This window comes from Triturus cristatus, chromosome 6, assembly GCF_964204655.1.
Source record: "Triturus cristatus chromosome 6, aTriCri1.1, whole genome shotgun sequence".
Lineage (NCBI taxonomy): Eukaryota > Metazoa > Chordata > Amphibia > Caudata > Salamandridae > Triturus > Triturus cristatus.
The window spans coordinates 1,861,288,821-1,861,303,517 of NC_140589.1; positions in this window are offsets into that span (position 1 = coordinate 1,861,288,821).

Below are 14,697 nucleotides of genomic sequence, written 5' to 3' on the forward strand. Positions count from 1 at the left end.
GACGCGTTCAATGAGTACCCTGAGACTTGTCCAAATCTTAAGGCCTCGGCCTCTACAAATGTAGTTGCTTCCGTTGGGCAAGGTGTTATCACCGCAACGTCGTCAGCATAGGCTAATATCTTGCATGGCCCAAGAACTGTATTGACTGGGGTAATCTCTGGTGCTGATTCTATCTTCCGTATTAAGGGATCCATATAGATGGCAAATAGCAAGGGAGAGAAAGGACATCCCTGGCGAGTTCCTCTCTTGATTTTAAATTGACCAGTTATACCCCCGTTTATCCTTAATGCTGCACCTGGATCCATATATAGAGTCTGAATTGCTTTCAAATAGCCTCCTCTAATCCCAACTCTAGCTAGGGTCTGCCACAAATACTGCCAGGAGACCCGATCAAATGCTTTTTCCGCATCCAAAAGCATAACTGCCATCGGGTCTCCTGCTACTTCCGCCACATCAAATAAAGTTATAACTTTTCTAATATGGTGAGTTGTCCCTCTACCAGGAATAAACCCATGTTGGTTATCACTAACCAGGTTACTTATAATTCTTGCAAATCTTGCAGCCAGTGCCTTTGAATACATTTTGGTGTCATTATTCATCAATGTTATTGGGCGGTACGACCCTGGTTCATTCGGGGGCTTTTCTTTTTTTTAAATTAATACTATATCTGCCCCGCTCCAGGATTTGGGAATGGATACCCCACTTTGTGCAGCTTGAAACATTTGAGTTAAATTAGTACCTAAACATCCCCAGAAAGTTTTATAAAACTCGATCGGTAGCTGATCAGGTCCAGCAGCCTTCCCCGAGGGTAGAGCAGTCATTGCTTCTTTAATCTCAGTTTCGTCCAATACGGTCTCTAATTCCTCTGCATCTTCAGGGGATATAGTTTTTACCTCAATGTTCTGGAGATATTCATTTATTCTATCGATACTACTGGGATCTTTCTCATCATATAAAGATTGGTAAAACTTCCTAAAGACCTCCCGAATTTCTTCTGAATCTGAATGTAGTTGTCCCTTTTCATCCTTTATTTCCTTAATCGTCCCTGCCGCCGCTATCTGTCTGGTTCGTATAGCAAGGACTCGCCCTATTTTCTCACTAAACTCGTAACATCTCTCCCTTCTGATTGTATATTGCTTTGCGGCTCTATTAGCAAGTTCTTCCTCTGCCTCACTTTTCACCTTCAGTAATTCTATTACGAATTGTTCAATCGGCTCTCCCCTTATTACACAGTTATTAAGTTGTTCTTCTGCCTCCAGTACTTTTCCCTCTTTCTCCTTATATCGCAGTCTTTCTGTTTTCCTCTTGAAGGCGCTATAACTACACGTTTCACCGCGTGCTCCTGCCTTAAAGGCATCCCATACTATGCCAACTGCAGCAGTTCCTCTATTATATTCAAAGAATTCAGTAATCCATTTAGACATGTTTTATATAGTCATCATCTAAAAGCAATCCCCTTTCGAATGTCCACTCCCTTCTTATTGTTGTTCCCCCACTCTGCTTTATCGTTAGGATTAGGGGATTGTGGTCACTAAGTATCCGAGGAAGTCTATCAATTTCCACTATACTAATTAAGTCATTGGAAACCAGGAAGTAATCCAGCCTGACGCATATCTGATGCGGTGCTGAATAATATGTATAACCGAGTTGTTTCGATCTGATTGACCCCCAGACATCTCGCAATGTATTATTTTCTAAAAGATCAGTAAGGGCCTTGTAGACCTTTTTTTTCCTCCCCTTATACTGTCTTATTGAACCTTTTACTAATTTACTATTCCAACTCCAATCAATATTAAATCATGGAAGGTGCTGGATAGTAAATAAATATAATTGACTATTCCAACTCCACTCAGTATTAAATCAAAGAAAGTGCAGGATAGTAAATAAATATAATTTACTACTCCAACTCCAATCAAGATTAAATCAGGGAAGGTGCTGGATAGTAAATACATATAATTTACTATTCCAACTCCAGTCAGTATTAATTTAGGGAAGGTGCTGCATAGTAAATAAATATAATTTACTATTCCAACTCCAATACATAATAAATCTGGGAAGGTGCTGGATAGTAAATAAATATAATTGACTATTCCAACTCCACTCAGTATTAAATCAAAGAAAGTGCTGGATAGTAAATAAATATAATTTACTACTCCAACTCCAATGAAGATTAAATCTGGGAAGGTGCTGGATAGTAAATAAATATAATTGACTATTCCAACTCCACTCAGTATTAAATCAAAGAAAGTGCTGGATAGTAAATAAATATAATTTACTACTCCAACTCCAATCAAGATTAAATTAGGGAAGGTGCTGGATAATAAATAAATATAATTTACTATTCCAACTCCAGTCAGTATTAATTTAGGGAAGGTGCTGGATAGTAAATAAATATAATTTACTATTCCAACTCCAATAAATATTAAATCTGGTAAGGTGCTGGATAGTAAATAAATATAATTGACTATTCCAACTCCACTCAGTATTAAATCAAAAAAAGTGCTGGATAGTAAATAAATATAATTTACTACTCCAATTCCAATGAAGATTAAATCAGGGAAGGTGCTGGATAGTAAATAAATATAATTTACTATTCCAACTCCAGTCAATATTAATTTAGGGAAGGTGCTGGATAGTAAATAAATATAATTTACTATTTCAACTTCAATAAATATTAAATCTGGGAAGGTGCTGGATAGTAAATAAATATAATTTACTATTCCAACTCCAGTCCGTATTAATTTAGGGAAGGTGCTGGATAGTAAATAAATATAATTTACTATTCCAACTCCAATAAATATTAAATCTGGGAAGGTGCTGGATAGTAAATAAATATAATTTACTATATCAACTCCAGTCAGTATTAACCCCTTGTGTGCCCATGACGAGCTGGACTCGTCATGGGCCGCGGTTGCGCTGTGCCCATGACGAGTCCAGCTCGTCATGAACCCCGCACGCTAATGCAACGGCCGGCACAGGGCGGGGAAAGGGCGTGGCACACAAGGGGTTAATTTAGGGAAGGTGCTGGATAGTAAATAGATATAATTTACTATTCCAACTCCAATAAATATAAAATCTGGGAAGGTGCTGGATAGTAAATAAATATAATTTACTATTCCCACTCCACTTACTTTTAAATGACACAATATTCTGTATATTTAAAAAACATATGTCTGTATGAATTTTAATTAAAATATTAGTAAATATGTTATATATCTATTCCCACTACATTCTAATATAACAATTTACTATCAAATATTCTAACATATCAAAAATCTAAATCTTTTATTTACATATAGAAACTGAAAAGTTATAAATGTCCATTATTAGTAATTTTATCTAAATGAACATTGATTATATTTCTAAAACTTTTAATTATTTCACCAGTCATTTATTTTATGTTTAAATATATCTTTTAATCTCTAAATATTTAATTATTAGTAAATAATTTACTATTTTGTCTATAATTTAACCATGGCCAGCTTTATACCTTTACAACACAACAAACCACTACAAAATTAGACATAACAATATTAATCATAGAACATTTATGTAAAACACCACAACACAAACAACCAAGAAAAATTAATCAAAAAACAAAATGTACAAGTTGTCTATAAATGTTGAAAAGTTGTAATATTCAAAATTATAAAGATAGTAAAAATATTTATTAACATTAAATTATCTTTTATAAACTCTCAACAAATATTACTTATTACTAACATATTAGAAATGTATACGTTTTGAAAACAGTACACACCCTTACCCACTAATAACACAAAATCACACTCCGAAAAATTTCCACTACTCATAATATATTTATATATTAAAAATATAATGATCTCATAAATATATATTTACTCTCAACAATAAATAATTAATATTAACATATAATAAAATAGTATATTTAAAAAAAACTCCCCACCCTTATCCCCTAATAACCCAACATCCCACTCCAATTATTTATATTATAAATAACCTTTCTAAAAAATTAATATATTATTATTATCTCATAAATATATATTTACTCTCAACAATTACAAATTATAATTTACATAATATTTATATATATATTTTTAAAAACATTCCCCACCCTTATCCCCTAATAACCCAACATCCCACTCCTATTATTTATATTATAAATAACCTTTCTAAAAAATTAAGATATTATTATTATCTCATAAATATATATTTACTCTCAACAATTACAAATTATAATTTACATATTATTTATATATATATTTTTAAAACACTCCCCACCCTTATCCCCTAATAACCCAACATCCCACTCCTATTATTTATATTATAAATAACCTTTCTAAAAAATTAATATATTATTATTATCTCATAAATATATATTTACTCTCAACAATTACAATTTATAATTTACATAATATTTATATATATATTTTTAAAACACTCCCCACCCTTATCCCCTAATAACCCAACATCCCGCTCCTAAAATTTATAATAATAAGACTTTTTTACATATTTTTAATCTATTATTATATATACTATTTAGAATTTATTGCTATAACATTCGTAAAATGTTAATATTTTCAAATTCTAATTTTTGCTATAATTCGACATTATCATATTCGATATTACTTACCTTAACAAAATAACTATATTTTGTCCTTTGGATATTTTAGACTCAATATTTTGACATTCGATATTTAAAATTTAAAAAAAAAATGATATTTAGGCATTCGATATACTGACTAACGATATTTTGGTACGTTCGATATTACAAACTCGATATTATGTCATCTCGATATTTAAAAGTCGATATTATGTTCATTTATCCTTGAAAAGAACTGGCTTTTTTTCTTTTGTCCTATATATCATAGCACCTGGGCTGCAAGATCCTTGCTGAAAAATTTAGTTTTCAATCCTTTGTTCTGACTCTATCTCTGAGGTGCTCGTCCTTCACCTACGTAGGTGGACGGTTATGATCTTTGCTGCTGAACCTTGAGTAGGACATCAGTGCATTTCTAAATATTGAGTATTTGCATAATATGAAATACATGGTAGAATAAGAGTTGGGTGCCTTGTCTGCCTAACCCACAATGTTTAGGTTATATCTGTGATTATGGTATTGAACATGGTGAAGTGAATTCAATAATCCGAAGAAATTGCACAAAATGAGCAGAAAATATAAAACTCTTTGTATGTTGAAAGTGCATTTTTAGAAAAGTTTGTCCTGGACAGTCAAGTGTTAACCTGGGCTGCTTTTAGTGTTGAGGGAATACCATTTTCTAACATTTAAAGGTGGAAAGGCCTGTTCAGCTGACCCCAGTCCCTCATAGATGTCAGAATCCAGGAGTAACTTTGAGTTCCTCTTGATACAGTCAGATAAATCACAATAGACGCAACCATAACAAATATATCTTCTAAACCTCTCCTTAATATTCTAACATTACATAATATGAAACATCAGGAGTAGCTCTCTGAATCCTGAAATCCTTGAGTAATGTTGTATAGCTCTCAACAGAATAAATTATTGTTTTCAGTTTATGCTATTGTTTTTTCCTCTACCATCCTTTTCCCTCCCATTTTGAAATCTATTTACACCATTCTTCCTGTATTTCATGCTCACCTCCATCATGCTGTGTAAGATTTCCACTTCCTGATTGTAAGTTTCATGTTCTGATCTTATGCAGAAAATGATCTGTAAGTGACTGATTTACTCCATATTATTAGCAAAGAATCCTGTTCCAGATAAATAATTCAGATTGAAGTCAAAGATGGGTTATGTCATTTACACATGTCTGTCTTTTCTTAGAAGTAAAATCTGGTGACTGTCCCAGGCCAATTTCATACTGCGATCGCCCTCCCCCGTACAATCACAAGTGTAGCAAAGACGGAGACTGCCCAGGAGAGAAGAAGTGCTGCTTTGAGATTTGCAATCAGGAATGCAAGGATCCTGTGCCAGGTAAAAACCACTCAAACAAAAGTGAACAGAAAATCTTCTAATATGTAGAAGGCGTGAGAATACCTCTGTTACAGGATTCTCCTCTCTAGGAGAATTTGCATGCGAAATTGCCCTCATTATAGAAATATAGCACTATTTTCTCCTACCATCTAATTCTTCAACAAGTTGTCTGTGTTTTGAAAGCCGCCATGTGTTCTTTAGGTCCGTTAAGAGACAAGAGTATTCTTACGATACCTTCTGAGGCCTGTAGTCAATCATCAGAGTCTGGACAAGGAATGGACAAAGCCCTTTGTGCAAGGAGAAAAAAGGGGTCAAGAGGAACTGCTTAGGTCTCAACTAGTCCTCAGTGAAATAAAAAGATAATGAATGTCAGCTGTAAAGTACTGTGATTTCAAAAAAGGCTCTATATGGTAGAGAAACGACATTCCGCCAATGATGTACCATTTGGAAAAGTTCCTTCCCATATATAATAAATAAGTAATAATTAAACGACCATCTTCAGATGATAATGACTGACACTGACTGCAAAACAGAGAAAGTGAATGATTAAGGATAACATCAGCAGGTACTGTCTGTATCTTGAGAATTTAGCAGAATCCCAATAATTAGAAACTAGCACTTACCTCATCCATGTTGCTGCCTCCCTGCATTTACCTTGATTTACCACTATTTGTCATAGACAGGTTTTGAGAACCGTGACTTACAATGTAAGATTTAAGCTAAAATAGTTTTTATTCTTGATTAAAGGAAAACCAGAAGAAATTCTGCAGCGTTCCTTAGTAATCAAGATTTTGTTCTCGCAATAATAAAATGCCAAACCATTACAGGACATTAGCCAAATTCTTTTCCCCAAAAAATATTGTAGACATATCTCTTCTGTGCAGCTAGGTGTACTGGTCTTCTTTACCTAGGAAGGAGAATTTAGTTAATAGAAAGACAGCAATCTTTCTGATTAGTCATTTTTGTTGCACATACTAGTTACAAAACAGTCAAAATTAAATATCTTTGAAATCACAAAAGGCACCTGAGTGCATGTATGTGCATATGTAGACTCAAACTAATCCAGCTGCAAGAATTGTATTGCATTATTGGTGACTGGTGAACCAATAAACTGCAGGGCGTAAATACTTCAATTACTTTTATCACGCAAAGTAAGAAAGCCCAAAATATTTTTGGTAAGAATAATGAGGCTCTGCCATTGAGAAAGTGATTAAAATGAGGACAAATATTTAATTTTTTCAGCACAGGTTGTGCACAATTATTCGTCAAAAATATCACAAATATTTTGTGTCATTGTCCACTGACTTAAGGATAATAACTTCCAGCCAGGAATGTATATTTGGCCTCTAAATGGGGGATGTGTGGCAAACTACTTCTGAACTAGTTTGCACTCAGGCAAAACCTAGTACACATTACAAATAAAAATCTACTAAAATTATCACAAATCTGCATTCACCTTTGAAATAGATTTTTCGAAGCAAGTGAAAAATAACTGTAAATAATTTTTCTGCTGTTTTCTGAGTGGGGATTGAAAATAAAAAAATATTTTCAGCTAGGGCTGGTCATGGAAGATCTAGGATTTAATACAGAGTGAAAATCCTTAACCAGGTTACCATTATAAGAGAGCCCTATGCGGTTACTGGCATGTCCTCAATTAAAGCAAACCTCATGCATGAGCTTCTTGTTGTGTTCACCAATATTGTCAAACTTAGACCTTGAAATAATTGCCTAAGAGATCACCACTGTTCCAAATGACAAATGTAACTTGTGCCCCACCTTGAAACTGCTTCCTGTGCTCACCTTTTGTGCCATACTAAAGGGGGAATTATCATACATACAATACTCTGATATGACCATCAGTCTTGCTGTACTAATTCAGGCAGAAGGCCTTCAATGTGCATAGGTAGTGCCAGATGTAACTTTTTACTCTGTCTGTAAAGTACCTTCCTCATGTTGCAGATGTCAAGGACAGCCTGTGATATAAGAGAGACAAGAAATGACAGAGAAACACAATCAAACCTGGACTTTACAGTCACTCATAAACAACTCCCCCTAAACCCTGCTCATTAGCAGAACATTACTTGGGTCACCACCTGCTATCATAGTTTGGTTCAAGAAAAGACACAAAGTAACATATTCAAATTATTTTCAGTTTTACCAAAGCCAGGAATGTGCCCCAAAGACAACAAGAAGTGTATAAAACCAGATGTCCCACAGTGCAAGAGAGATGATGACTGCAAAAAGGATTGGAAGTGCTGCTTCTTCAACTGCGGATTAAAGTGCAAGGCTCCAGTGACAGGTACCAGTGTCAGGAGTGTGTGACAACTGATGTTGGCGTGAAATATTTGCTTGTGTTTCTGATTTTAGGCTCAGCTTGGTCTGTAGATAGGGGGAAGGGAACTGTACATACCTGAAATGTAGTAGATGAATCTCATAAAACCTGCATTTGAAAGCTAACAACAGATGTCGAAGCTGATGACAGGTATCTGTCACATTCAGGGAAGAGCCCTATTTCATAACTTGAGTGTGGAACATTCTTCCATCTTCCCTGGATGTGCTGTGAAGCACCTACATCTGAAAATGGTTACCCGAGAGCCATCTACTTATGTACTCATTGTTTATTACACACAAAGCTGTACTAGAAAGAGTTCTTAAGAAAATGGTCTAAATTTACTTGTGCAAAATTCAGTCTAAACATATTTGAACGGGTGCATTGCTGTTTATGTGCAAAAATAAGTTGCAATGTGTCTGTCCAGGATGTGGCTGAGCTGGGAGTGTGATCAGGGAATATTGAAGGACATTGTGCATTCACAAACTGGTACACTCCTCAAGGTAAACATAGCTTACAACACCTGCCATTAAAACGCAAGTTGTTACAACGATGCGTTGTTACATCTTATGCCATTACAAAGCAAGTAGTTACAACGGCTTGCTGTAGAGAGCAGAGGTGTTGGATTTGTTGGATTTTCAATCCAAAACCTTCCCTACTGTTGCACACACTGTAATTTGAATAGTAAATTATACTGTTTCAAACTCCAGCGCTCCCCTACAGCAAGTCTATGTAACGACTTTCTTTGTAATGGCATGCGATGTCGCAACGCATCGTTGTAACGACTTGCGCTGTAATGGCATGCAAAGTAAAGGTATGCATTGGAACAAATGCCATTCCTCCTCAAGCTACATCACAGAATGTGTAACGAGTATATCATTGGATGCTTCTTGAAAAGAAATGGCTTTTTTTCTTTTGTCCTATATATCATAGCACCTGGGCTGCAAGATCCTTGCTGAAAAATGTTGTTTTCAATCCTTTGTTCTGACTCTATCTCTGAGGTGCTCGTTCTTCACCTACGTAGGTGGACGGTCATGATCTTTACTGCTGAACCTTGAGTAGGACATCAGTGCATACCTAAATATTGAGTATTTGCATAATATGAAATACATGGTAGAATAAGAGTTGTGTGCCTTTTCTGCCTAACCCACAGTGTTTAGGTTATATCTGTGATTATGGTACTGAACATGCTGAAGTGAATTCAAGAATCCAAAGAAATTGTACAAAATGAGCAGAAAATATAAAACTCTGATTTGTCCTGTGAGATTTGTGAAGGGAGTGTTAGGTTAGAATTGGAATGCTCATAGTCGTATTTCTCTTTGTATGTTGAAAGTACATTTTTAGAAAAGTTTGTCCTGGACAGTCAAGTGTTAACCTGGGCTGCATTTAGAGTTGAGGGTATACCATTTTCTAACATTTAAAGGTGGAAAGGCCTGTTCAGCTGACCCCAGTCCCTCATAGATGTCAGAATCCAGGAGTAACTTTGAGTTCCTCTTGATACAGTCAGATAAATCACAATAGACTCCAACCATAACAAATATATCTTCTAAACCTCACCTTAATATTCTATCATTACATAATTTGAAACATCAGGAGTAGCTCTCTGAATCCTGAAATCCTTGAGTAATGTTGTATAGCTCTCAACAGAATAAATTATTGTTTTCAGTTTATGCTATTGTTTTTTCCTCTACCATCCTTTTCCCTCCCATTTTGAAATCTATTTACACTATTCTTCCTGTATTTCATGCTCACCTCCATCAGGCTGTGTAAGATTTCCACTTCCTGATTGTAAGTTTCATGTTCTGATCTTATGCAGAAAATGATCTGTAAGTGACTGATTTACTCCATATTTTTAGCAAAGAATCCTGTTCCAGATAAATAATTCTGATTGAAGTCAAAGATGGGTTATGTCATTTACACATGTCTGTCTTTTCTTAGAAGTAAAATCTGGTGACTGTCCCAGGCCAATTTCATACTGCGATCGCCCTCCCCCGTACAATCACAAGTGTAGCAAAGACGGAGACTGCCCAGGAGAGAAGAAGTGCTGCTTTGAGATTTGCAATCAGGAATGCAAGGATCCTGTGCCAGGTAAAAACCACTCAAACAAAAGTGAACAGAAAATCTTCTAATATGTAGAAGGCGTGAGAATACCTCTGTTACAGGATTCTCCTCTCTAGGAGAATTTGCATGCGAAATTGCCCTCATTATAGAAATATAGCACTATTTTCTCCTACCATCTAATTCTTCAACAAGTTGTCTGTGTTTTGAAAGCTGCCATGTGTTCTTTAGGTCCGTTAAGAGACAAGAGTATTCTTACGATACCTTCTGAGGCCTGTAGTCAATCATCAGAGTCTGGACAAAGAATGGACAAAGCCCTTTGTGCAAGGAGAAAAAAGGGGTCAAGAGGAACTGCTTAGGTCTCAACTAGTCCTCAGTGAAATAAAAAGATAATGAATGTCAGCTGTAAAGTACTGTGATTTCAAAAAAGGCTCTATATGGTAGAGAAACGACATTCCGCCAATGATGTACCATTTGGAAAAGTTCCTTCCCACATATAATAAATAAGTAATAATTAAACCACCATCTTCAGATGATAATGACTGACACTGACTGCAAAACAGAGAAAGTGAATGATTAAGGATAACATCAGCAGGTACTGTCTGTATCTTGAGAATTTAGCAGAATCCCAATAATTAGAAACTAGCACTTACCTCATCCATGCTGCTGCCTCCCTGCATTTACCTAGATTTACCACTATTTGTCATAGACAGGTTTTGAGAACCGTGACTTACAATGTAAGATTTAAGCTAAAATAGTTTTTATTCTTGATTAAAGGAAAACCAAAAGAAATTCTGCAGCGTTCCTTAGTAATCAAGATTTTGTTCTCGCAATAATAAAATGCCAGACCATTACAGGACATTAGCCAAATTCTTTTCCCCAAAAAATATTGTAGACATATCTCTTCTGTGCAGCTAGGTGTACTGGTCTTCTTAACCTAGGAAGGAGAATTTAGTTAATAGAAAGACAGCAATCTTTCTGATTAGTCATTTTTGTTGCACATACTAGTTACAAAACAGTCAAAATTAAATATCTTTGAAATCACAAAAGGCACCTGAGTGCATGTATGTGCATATGTAGACTCAAACTAATCCAGCTGCAAGAATTGTATTGCATTATTGGTGACAGGTGAACCAATAAACTGCAGGGCGTAAATACTTCAATTACTTTTATCACGCAAAGTAAGAAAGCCCAAAATATTTTTGGTAAGAATAATGAGGCTCTGCCATTGAGAAAGTGATTAAAATGAGGACAAATATTGAATTTTTTCAGCACAGGTTGTGCACAAATATTCGTCAAAAATATCACAAATATTTTGTGTCATTGTCCACTGACTTAAGGATAATAACTTCCAGCCAGGAATGTGTATTTGGCCTCTAAATGGGGGATGTGTGGCAAACTACTTCTGAACTAGTTTGCACTCAGGCAAAACCTGGTACACATTACAAATAAAAATCTACTAAAATTATCACAAATCTGCATTCACCTTTGAAATAGATTTTTCGAAGCAAGTGAAAAATAACTGTAAATGATTTTTCTGCTGTTTTCTGAGTGGGGATTGAAAATAAAAAAATATTTTCAGCTAGGGCTGGTCATGGAAGATCTAGGATTTAATACAGAGTGAAAATCCTTAACCAGGTTACCATTATAAGAGAGCCCTATGCGGTTACTGGCATGTCCTCAATTAAAGCAAACCTCATGCATGAGCTTCTTGTTGTGTTCACCAATATTGTCAAACTTAGACCTTGAAATAATTGCCTAAGAGATCACCACTGTTCCAAATGACAAATGTAACTTGTGCCCCACCTTGAAACTGCTTCCTGTGCTCACCTTTTGTGCCATACTAAAGGGGGAATTATCATACATACAATACTCTGATATGACCATCAGTCTTGCTGTACTAATTCAGGCAGAAGGCCTTCAATGTACATAGGTAGTGCCAGATGTAACGTTTTCCTCTGTCTGCAAAGTACCTTCCTCATGTTGCAGATGTCAAGGACAGCCTGTGATATAAGAGAGACAAGAAATGACAGAGAAACACAATCAAACCTGGACTTTACAGTCACTCATAAACAACTCCCCCTAAACCCTGCTCATTAGCAGAACATTACTTGGGTCACCACCTGCTATCATAGTTTGGTTCAAGAAAAGACACAAAGTAACATATTCAAATTATTTTCAGTTTTACCAAAGCCAGGAATGTGCCCCAAAGACAACAAGAAGTGTATAAAACCAGATGTCCCACAGTGCAAGAGAGATGATGACTGCAAAAAGGATTGGAAGTGCTGCTTCTTCAACTGCGGATTAAAGTGCAAGGCTCCAGTGACAGGTACCAGTGTCAGAAGTGTGTGACAACTGATGTTGGCGTGAAATCTTTGCTTGTGTTTCTGATTTTAGGCTCAGCTTGGTCTGTAGATAGGGGGAAGGGAACTGTACATACCTGAAATGTAGTAGATGAATCTTATAAAACCTGCATTTGAAAGCTAACAACAGATGTCGAAGCTAATGACAGGTATCTGTCACATTCAGGGAAGAGCCCTATTTCATAACTTGAGTGTGGAACATTCTTCCATCTTCCCTGGATGTGCTGTGAAGCACCTACATCTGAAAATGGTTCCCGAGAGCCATCTACTTATGTACTCATTGTTTATTACACACAAAGTTGTACTAGAAAGAGTTCTTAAGAAAATGGTCTAAATTTACTTGTGCAAAATTCAGTCTAAACATATTTGCACAGGTGCATTGCTGTTTATGTGCAAAAATAAGTTGCAATGTGTCTGTCCAGGATGTGGCTGAGCTGGGAGTGTGATCAGGGAATATTGAAGGACATTGTGCATTCACAAACTGGTACACTCCTCAAGGTAAACATAGCTTACAACACCTGCCATTAAAACGCAAGTTGTTACAACGATGCGTTGTTAGATCTTATGCCATTACAAAGCAAGTAGTTACAACGGCTTGCTGTAGAGAGCAGAGGTGTTGGATTTGTTGGATTTTCAATCCAAAACCTTCCCTACTGTTGCACACACTGTAATTTGAATAGTAAATTATACTGTTTCAAACTCCAGCGCTCCCATACAGCAAGTCTATGTAACGACTTTCTTTGTAATGGCATGCGATGTGACAACGCATCGTTGTAACGACTTGCGCTGTAATGGCATGCAAAGTAAAGGTATGCATTGGAACAAATGCCATTCCTCCTCAAGCTACATCACAGAATGTGTAACGAGTATGTCATTGGATGCTTCTTGAAAAGAAATGGCTTTTTTTCTTTTGTCCTATATATCATAGCACCTGGGCTGCAAGATCCTTGCTGAAAAATGTTGTTTTCAATCCTTTGTTCTGACTCTATCTCTGAGGTGCTCGTTCTTCACCTACGTAGGTGGACGGTCATGATCTTTACTGCTGAACCTTGAGTAGGACATCAGTGCATACCTAAATATTGAGTATTTGCATAATATGAAATACATGGTAGAATAAGAGTTGTGTGCCTTTTCTGCCTAACCCACAATGTTTAGGTTATATCTGTGATTATGGTACTGAACATGTTGAAGTGAATTCAAGAATCCAAAGAAATTGCACAAAATGAGCAGAAAATATAAAACTCTGATTTGTCCTGTGAGATTTGTGAAGGGAGTGTTAGGTTAGAATTGGAATGCTCATAGTCGTATTTCTCTTTGTATGTTGAAAGTGCATTTTTAGAAAAGTTTGTCCTGGACAGTCAAGTGTTAACCTGGGCTGCATTTAGAGTTGAGGGTATACCATTTTCTAACATTTAAAGGTGGAAAGGCCTGTTCAGCTGACCCCAGTCCCTCATAGATGTCAGAATCCAGGAGTAACTTTGAGTTCCTCTTGATACAGTCAGATAAATCACAATAGACTCCAACCATAACAAATATATCTTCTAAACCTCACCTTAATATTCTATCATTACATAATATAAAACATCAGGAGTAGCTCTCTGAATCCTGAAATCCTTGAGTAATGTTGTATAGCTCTCAACAGAATAAATTATTGTTTTCAGTTTATGCTATTGTTTTTTCCTCTACCATCCTTTTCCCTCCCATTTTGAAATCTATTTACACCATTCTTCCTGTATTTCATGCTCACCTCCATCATGCTGTGTAAGATTTCCACTTCCTGATTGTAAGATTCATGTTCTGATCTTATGCAGAAAATGATCTGTAAGTGACTGATTTACTCCATATTTTTAGCAAAGAATCCTGTTCCAGATAAATAATTCAGATTGAAGTCAAAGATGGGTTATGTCATTTACACATGTCTGTCTTTTCTTAGAAGTAAAATCTGGTGACTGTCCCAGGCCAATTTCATACTGCGATCGCCCTCCCCCGTACAATCACAAGTGTAGCAAAGA